Below are 9,060 nucleotides of genomic sequence, written 5' to 3'. Positions count from 1 at the left end.
ACTATGATCAAAGAAATATAGACGCTTAAGCGTCTATATTCTTTGCTATGATTAAGAAGATAAGATATTGCTCATAAGTCGTGACGTAATTGGAGAGTTGCACGTTCGTAATGTCAGTTTTCTGTATGTGTCAATAAATAATCTTTAATAAATAGTTTGGAGATATCCTTTTGTGTACGATTATTGTAATTATTAAATCTTTATTTAATGTTATTATTTTGCTAATTGAATAATTTCATCACAGAATGCATAAAAATCCCATTTAACTTTAACAAGAATTCAAATTCTACTCTCCAATGACGGCATGCGCGAACACGACCGATTTTGTACTACGGGAAGATCCTATCTTGTTAGTCATAGTATCATGGATTGTACCATTTTATGGATTCTGCAATTTTTAATTTATATAAAAAACGAATTTTACTAAAGGGGGAAATTTTAAGTAATCATTAACTATTTTTACAAATGAAATTTTTTTCCAAAATCTTATAAAATTATTTGAAAGTGAAATAAAATCAAGTGAAAAATTTAATAACATTCTCCACTCATTATCTAAATCTTGGTAATTTTCTGGACCAACCAGGTTAAAAAACTTAGCGCCACATCAGAAATGATTGTTTTTTTTTTATTTTTTTAATTTTGGCGTCAAAAAATTGCATTTTTTCAGATACGGAGTTTTTCCAAGTAAATCTTAATTGTTATTTGTTTAACACTTTCGATATAAAAATCTAAACAGTTAATTTGTACCATTTCTAAAATATCTTTATCTACTTGGCTTGTACTTTGAATGATCTCATTCGCTTCAATGCTTAGTGAGTGACTATCACGATAGTTTTCCTTATATACAATTAAATTAGTACCTGAATTTAAGTACTTTACAATATGTAAATGACCTCTTCATAGTATAACGAAAAGGGACTTTGTATCATGGCAATCATGGGACATAAATTCTTTACAAAATTATGTTTAAAACTACTTATTCCTCCGAAGTGAGTAAAAATCGTCAAAATTCCCATGTTTTAAGTCGACGGCCACGGCACAGTATATTGCTTATAAAGAATATTCTAGCAATCTTTAGCAATATACTGTGGCCACAGTTTTAGTTAATTGCAGTCGTCCTCTTAAGGATTGTTTTGAAGTATGATAACTGTAACCAAATCGCACATTTGATTTGATTGAATATTGAACGATTGAACCACATTGAACTGTCCTTCTATATGCCTCTATATTCTTTGATAGCATTCAAAAACGACTTTCAGAAAAGGACTTTCTATCAGCCGACATGTTTTTCGTACAGACAGATGACAATGACGTATATTATATATTATACCAAAACGTCATATTGTGCTGGTTTTTAAATTTATAAAGAAATATTTATAAATATTTTCTATTTAAGGTCCTTCGCTCAATTCGGGCATTTATTGACTTTTGTTACAGACTTCTTTATTGAAAAAAGAAGAATTAGTATAAATAGTGGAAGTGTATACTAAACCCATAAAATTTTGGGTAGTATATATTTAAAAAATATATTTCAGTTGTTATAATTTAACATAACTATTTATTATATGGTGCAGATAAATAAATATTGATTGTTGGTAATTCGTAAAGTTCTATTTTATTTACTATTAATATTGGCTATGAGTACGTGTGCTTGGTTGTATAGTAATTTCCAGCTACTTTGAGTCTGTCAAAAAGTAACTAACTTCGCAAAAAAATAATGGACCGTGGAAGTGATGACGTAGATTTTATTGACATCTGTCAGTTTCACTTTCCAAACAAACCTTGTTTAGTATGGATAATTTGTATTTTTCATTATTTTTTCATTTTTTTTACAGAATCTTTCCGCTTTTTGCAATATCTAAGTATTCTAATAGTTACTACAACAATTTTACAAGGTTGTGTAAATAATGAAGCATGTTGTTTTATAAAAATAGCAATAAAATGCATGTATCAATAAAGTAAGGTTAGAATGTCTTTAATTTAAACTTTTAAACTATATTTCATAGAAATAGAACACTGAATTATGATGATATTATCGTAAAAAACACTATACTTAAAAGAAAAAGTAGCAGAGGAAGCAAAGTGTTAACTTTATAGAAATTAAAAAGTCTTGAGATTGGACATTTCAACTTTTGTTTGGAAAGTAATTGACAGTTGTGACGTCACACTTCCACTGTCCATTATACTTGGTTCGCTATTCCCAGTCCGAACTGTCTAGTGAATTTAGTAATTATTTTTTTGCGAAGTTAGTTACTTTTTGACAGACTAAAAGTGGCTGGAAATTAATATACAACCAAGCACACACAAATAGTAAAAAAAAAATAGAACTTTGCGAATTACCGACAATCAATATTTATTTATCTGCACCATATTATAATAAATAGTTATGTTAAATTATAACAACTAAAATATATTTTTTAAATATATACTACCCAAAATTTGATGGGTTTAGTATACACTTCCACTATTTAGAATAATTCTTCTTTTTTTAAAGAAAGAAGTCTGCAATAGTAGGATACTTGAGCTATTAATACTGAGAAGTAGGAATTGTTGTGTTGTAGGTTTCCGACAATGAATCTGTCAAAATATGCCCGAGCTAAGCGAATGGAGTTTAGCGGTCTAGCGTTTATAGTCTTTGCATAGACAAAATTGTATAAGACAAAAGCGTCTATTCTTAAGGCCGTATGACACTATGCATTTTCTGATATAGAAAGTTATTTATGTTTTCTTGTATCGTTTCTTGCACATACATTTGTGCTCTGTATGACACTGCAAGTTCTGTTATCGTAAATTGTATGTGATTCGGCACATGATTGGTCGAAATTTCCACAAATATAAAAATAGAACTGCAGTACCTGAGGACCCCAAGCCAGATGCTACTGATTATTTTTTTAAATACTGTGGTTCAAAAATGAAAGAAATAAAATGTCCCAATATTAAAACTAAATTGGAAACCACAATTTTTGAACATATTCAACAGTCTGTAATGGAAGACAGAAATAATAAATAATTTGGTTGTAATAATTTATTTGTTCTTTTTTTTACAAATTATGTGTTTGAATGGCATGCTCTTAAAATTCTACTCTCTTGTTTGGAGATATAAAATGATCTTTAAACTCATCACGAATTTTTAAAGCGGTTATGTATTGTGTTTAGTAATACATCTCCTCCTACTTTCAGTAGTTCCGATGCTAGTTGATCCAATCACTGTGATTTATTGTTTTTCAATTTGGCTACTGCTGTTCTAATATTGGTTGTTGTTGGTGGACACTTTTCTCTGATGTCTGCTTGGTCTAATTGTATTATCGAAGTTCTCCTCCAGCCGCCATTATGACAGAAGTTTTATGTTTTTGCGCATAAATTGGCACATTTCTTGTACAAGAAACTGCAGCGGACACAAATTCTTGTATCGTTTCTGATATAAGAACTTATACGCTTGTATGACACTATCCATTTTTTTGTTTTATCATAAACGATATAAGAAATGATACAAGAAAATGCATAGTGTCATACGGCCTTTATTCATACTTTATCACAATTCATGGTACACACAGGTATGATAATATATAATATTTCCGAGTCCCGAGCAGTGTTGCCGATGTCACGATATGAAACTATGTTAGGCCGCTGTTAAAATTATCAGATTTTGCCAAAAATTATGTTAAAATTTTTTATCTTGGTAGTTTCTAAAGGCAATAAAAAGGCATTAAGAAAAAAATTATTTTATTCAACTTGTTAATAAAAAAAAAACATGAACAAAATATATGTAATATCAAATACTATAATAAAACTAATTTACATCTGGAACGCTTTCAAATAAAATTTCCTAATCCGCATTTTGTGAAGATGAAGAGTTCATGTGATTAAAATAATTTAACATTTTTCATGTTAACATTCTATTTAACAATTTTATGGACAAAGCTTACAAAAAGTAAAAAAAAAATAACAATAATAATTAAAATTTACTAAAATCACATAAATCGTCAATATCGCAAAATAAAAGATAATAAAATAAACAATCCATTGCAAATTGCATAATAAAACCTTATGATAATTACTATTTAAAAGGGAATATTATGGGAATAATAAATTCTTAACTTAAGATCATCAATAAATTTTAATTACAATAATTACAAAACCACACAAAACACAAAAACGAATGTCTGTCCACAGCACAGACGGATAGACCAAAGTAAAGAGACCATAAAGAGACGCTTCCTGTGTTCCTGTTCCGCACTCTGCTGTTCCGTAACAACCGTGTCATCGCGTGCCTTATTCTGTGGACCAATGAGCACGTCAATGCGCATCACCCCGCCTTTCTACCTCATACTCAATTTACGATTGGCCGATGGACTTGGAAATGCATATATCGATACGTAATAAAGTGTATAAAAAGAATGCATTTTCCAATCCATGGGTTGTCAAGCCTAGCCTTACACCGGTCCCCATGTAGGGTCTCCTACACCTGGGGGCCTCCTTCACGGGATTCTGTTCCCTGCTTCTACTGAGACTTCATAAGGATCTTTTTCGACACCAAACCGAGTTTTCTTTAACCAACCTACCAAATTAAGATATGGAGTTATTTCTTGTGAAGACCCTAACCTCCCTATGGTGACACAGGTAACAACTGTTTTAGCGCAACAGAGTTTTTTAGTCATCTTTTCTTCTCCTGCCTTATCCATTGCGGATATTGACTATAAAATAGCAAATTCATATCTTGTTGGCGGCTTGTCTAAATAGCTAAATCAAAGATAAAAAACACTTTCCTAAATCACGGAATAAATAACAATCAAAATGCCTACTCTCAGAAGCCTCCTTTAAAGTTTGTCAGCACGCGATCGCCATATTTTAAACGGAAACATAGACTCGAATTGAGAAATTTATGACAAACTACGACAGAACTGTAATTTAAATTTTTAAAGATTAATAATTTAGTAAATTTGAAATAATTTAATCTATTCTTCAACTGAAAGTACCAATAAAATAGTGCATATTATGTGTATAGTTGGCGTAAATAAATTAAATAAACAGATAAAATTTCACTGAACAGCACTGGTTCGGTTTAAAACATAACTGATTTAGGGACAATATTACGACGAACCTTGCCGCACGTTGGTTTTGCATGAAAGAGCAAATTTCCTTTGCATTCTTCTTTTTTAGTCTTGTTTCACGTAATACCATGTTGGTATGATTTAAAATTTCCATCGCTGTTTTTTGGGTTGTTAATACTAACATCAACAATAATATAAATAAATAAAATATAAATAATATAATTTTATCTCCTGAAATTTTCTTGACGCCATTTTTCCCATGTGATATCGGATCTTTTTTGATTGTATTCGTTTTTGGTTTGGCCACAGAATACACCACCCAACAAGAAGCGAAACGAAGGGCTTTTTCGCAATCCAAATTTCTGTGAGATCCGCCATGTTCTAAATAAGTAGTTCATCTGTCAACCTATAAAAACTGAAGTTTGTTTACGTATTGGGAAGTGTTGTTTCGTGTGTGTTGTTTAATGGTAAAAAAAGAATAATACTATTATACATATTTTTGTAACATATACATATTTTAATACCTTAAAAAAGTATAATATAATAGTAAACAAAGAATAATACTGTTATTCATATTTTGTATATACATATTTTAATACTTTAAAAAATCGATAAAAAGTAATAGAAATCGACTGATTTTCATCTCTATTTTGAAATGAACTCTCACATTCAATTGCTTTTTATCGTTTTTTAACGTACTAAAATACTTTTAGTAGGGGAGACTGGGGAGGGTTGAGCCAGTGGGAGGTTTGAGCCATAAATATTACATCCACAGCGAATACTTAAGACTCGGATTGAGAAATTTGTTACAAGCTACGACAGAACTGTAATTTAAATTTTTAGAAATTAATAATTTAGTAAATTTGAACTAATTTAATCTATTCTTCAACTAAAAGTACGAATAATATAGTGCATATTATGTCTATGGTTGTTGTAATTAAATTAAACCAGGTTAATTTTTCTATGCACATCAGATAAAATCTGAACAGCACTGGTTCCGTTTAAAACATGGCTGATTCAATTCTGTCCGAACGAGATGCGCGTACCTATCTTGACAAGTGACTTATCTTCTGTGGTACCGACGACAAAGCTTTCGCTTCTTGTTGGGTGGTGTATTCTATGGTTTGGCTCTTTGGCTGAGATTTTATGTTCTTTGTTATATTTTTTTACATTTTTTGGTGAATATTGATAAAATATAACTTAATCGACACAATAATTATTCTTTGTCCTGAAATTAAGTGAATTATTTATTTAAACAAGTTTTTGGGCATAGGTAAGTCAAGTTTATATTAATTTATATTTTTAGTAGTTTTGGTTTTCTGTGTAGCTTGTTTTTAACATGAGTGACATTCTAATTCCATAGTGAGTAATTTTAATTCCTGAAATGAAGTTTTTTGATTCTAACATAATTTCTTTATGTGTTTATAATAATGAGACACGATCTTTGTATCAATATAGACATTTATCTTTAATATATAATTACTTTTATAAAACATAACAAATTTAATTTTCGTTTCAGATATTATGGCACCTAACAGAAAAAGTCAAGTTTGTAATTATTTTGAAAAACTGGATGAGAAAACTGCCAAGTGTAAATATGCCAAAAAACTCTACGTTCAGCTGGAAACACCATTAATTTAATAGGCTATTTTAAGAATATCCACACAGCTTTTAATTTGGCATTTAATAAAAATATTGATTTGCCCAAAAAACTAGGTTCACATTTACCAAACTAAATAGTATCCGTAAACAAAACAGAAGTTAATGAAGGTTCCAGCTTCTAGTATTTCCCACACTGATGCCACACCACTACCGTCAGAAGACACAAATATTTTAAAATCACACAAATTTGAAATTATGCAAGTGAGCTGAAAATACATTTTAGGACATAAATGGGACAAAAACCTCACAAGTTTGCCCTATAAGTATTGTTTACTCCTGCAAGTAGGTTGAAAAGGCATATTAAAATACATCTTAGAAATAATGTTCTGATGTGAAATTTGGAGCAATTTACTAAAAAAATATAAATTCAATGATTACATGAAAATCGCACTGGAGGAGCATATTGAAGAAAAACCATATAAATGTGTTAAAGCTATTTGTTATAAAATGTAATGTACATAATTATGTGAAAGTTCTCTGAATAGAAATCGGAATCAGTAATAATATTTCATTGTGTTTAATACATTTATTTAAACATATGTACTTTTTAACAAAATCTGCAAGAATCAACAATAACAATATCCAAAAACCCATATTCTCTCAATGATCCCTCTGACAGGTAGTGACAACTGACAACGAGTCCCCATGCACTGTGCCTAGAGCACCATGACCGTAATCATAAGCTACTTATATGACAGAATCAGCTTTAAACCTTTGCAGAAGACAGTCCTGGTTCTAATGTGACCCACAAATCTATCGCATGGTCCATTCTCCTTGCATTTTTACTGAGAACATATTGCAGTTCAGAGAGGTTTATTGCGATTTTTTAACTATTCTAATTTATGTATCACAATTTATTTGCAGCATTATACCTGTAAATGTTACATTTATTTTGAAAAACTAAAGATTTTTTTTACTTTGACCTTACATATAAAGAAGATTAAACATTATAATAATAGAAAAATCTTTTTAAATATATTAAAAAAACATGTATTGAATTGACTTAAATAAATAACATGCTTCTGAAATTTACAATAAATGAACAGTTTTCTGTTTCAAATAGTCCTTTTTTCCAAAGATTTTCTCATTTAAGAAATTAACGTAAACAGGTCTCATCTCAATGTTATAGTAACTATTTGAATAATATTGAGAATAGAATTCTATCTAATAGAATAAAACTTCTAGAAAAAGTTACAATCTGCCATCTAGTATGTTCTATGGTAGTACAGGTGATAATGATCAGGACATAGTTAATTTATTTAGTATTTTTTTCTTAACTACATATTCTACTTCTAAAACTAATCAGATCCCAATTTTTAACTATCAGCAGAGTGTTAATCATCATCACTATTTGGCGCTACAGCTCGTCGTGAGCCCTGGTCTGCCTCAAAACATTCTTCCATCCTTCCCTGTCGAGTGTCTGTCTTCTCCATCCCCATACTCCAATCTCCCTTAAATCGTCATGCACATCGTCCAGATACCTGAGTTTAGGTCGTTCCCTTCTTCCTACCGGTCTATTTAGAATGACTATTTTAGAAGGATCACTTTCATCCATCCGCATAACGTGACCCACCCATCTTTTGTTTTTTTGTTTATTTTGATGGTTTTTACGATATCTGCATCACTAAAACTTGAGTGGATAAATAGTGATGTCCACAAGGAAAATGAAATTCCTGTAGTTGGCTGTATACCATGTAACAAATATTTTTATTAAAAAATCCTTTATAAAAGGTAAATAATTAATAAAAGACTTTTTAATAAAGTATTTATGTGCCTGTTAGGTATCAGTATGTAAAATGGGGAAATTGTTTATCTCAGCGAGTATCTGTGACCTCAGTGGTCTCAAATTGGGCCTCTCTTATTTAATATATTTGTTAATGACATATCATCAGTCATTAAAAGTAGTAGTAGTAACTTTCTAATCTTTGCTAACGACAGTGACGATCTTAAAATATTTCGAATAGTTTTTAACCTAGTTATTCTTCTTCTTATTGCGCCGTCTCCTTTCGAAAATTGGCAATCCAAATGGCAATTGTGGCTTTGGAAACTGCTGAACAAAAGATTTCTGTGGATGGGCAGTCAAACCATCTCCTTAGGCCTTTCAGCCACGAGTTCTGGCGTCTTCCAACTGATCTTTTGCCCTGCACTTTACCTTCAAATATGATTTTGAGTAATTCATATCTTTCACCTCTCAACACATGACCCAAGTATTGTATTTTTCTCTCTTTGATTATGTTGAGTAATTCTTTTTGTTTACTCATGCGCCGAAGTACCTCACAATTGGTAACTTTTTGTATCCATGGAATTCTCAGCATCCGTCTGTATATATACATTTCGAAGGCATCTA

Source organism: Diabrotica undecimpunctata, chromosome 6 (genome assembly GCF_040954645.1).
Source record: "Diabrotica undecimpunctata isolate CICGRU chromosome 6, icDiaUnde3, whole genome shotgun sequence".
Lineage (NCBI taxonomy): Eukaryota > Metazoa > Arthropoda > Insecta > Coleoptera > Chrysomelidae > Diabrotica > Diabrotica undecimpunctata.
The sequence above is the reverse complement of the archived record's forward strand: the minus strand, read 5'-3'. Positions refer to the sequence as shown.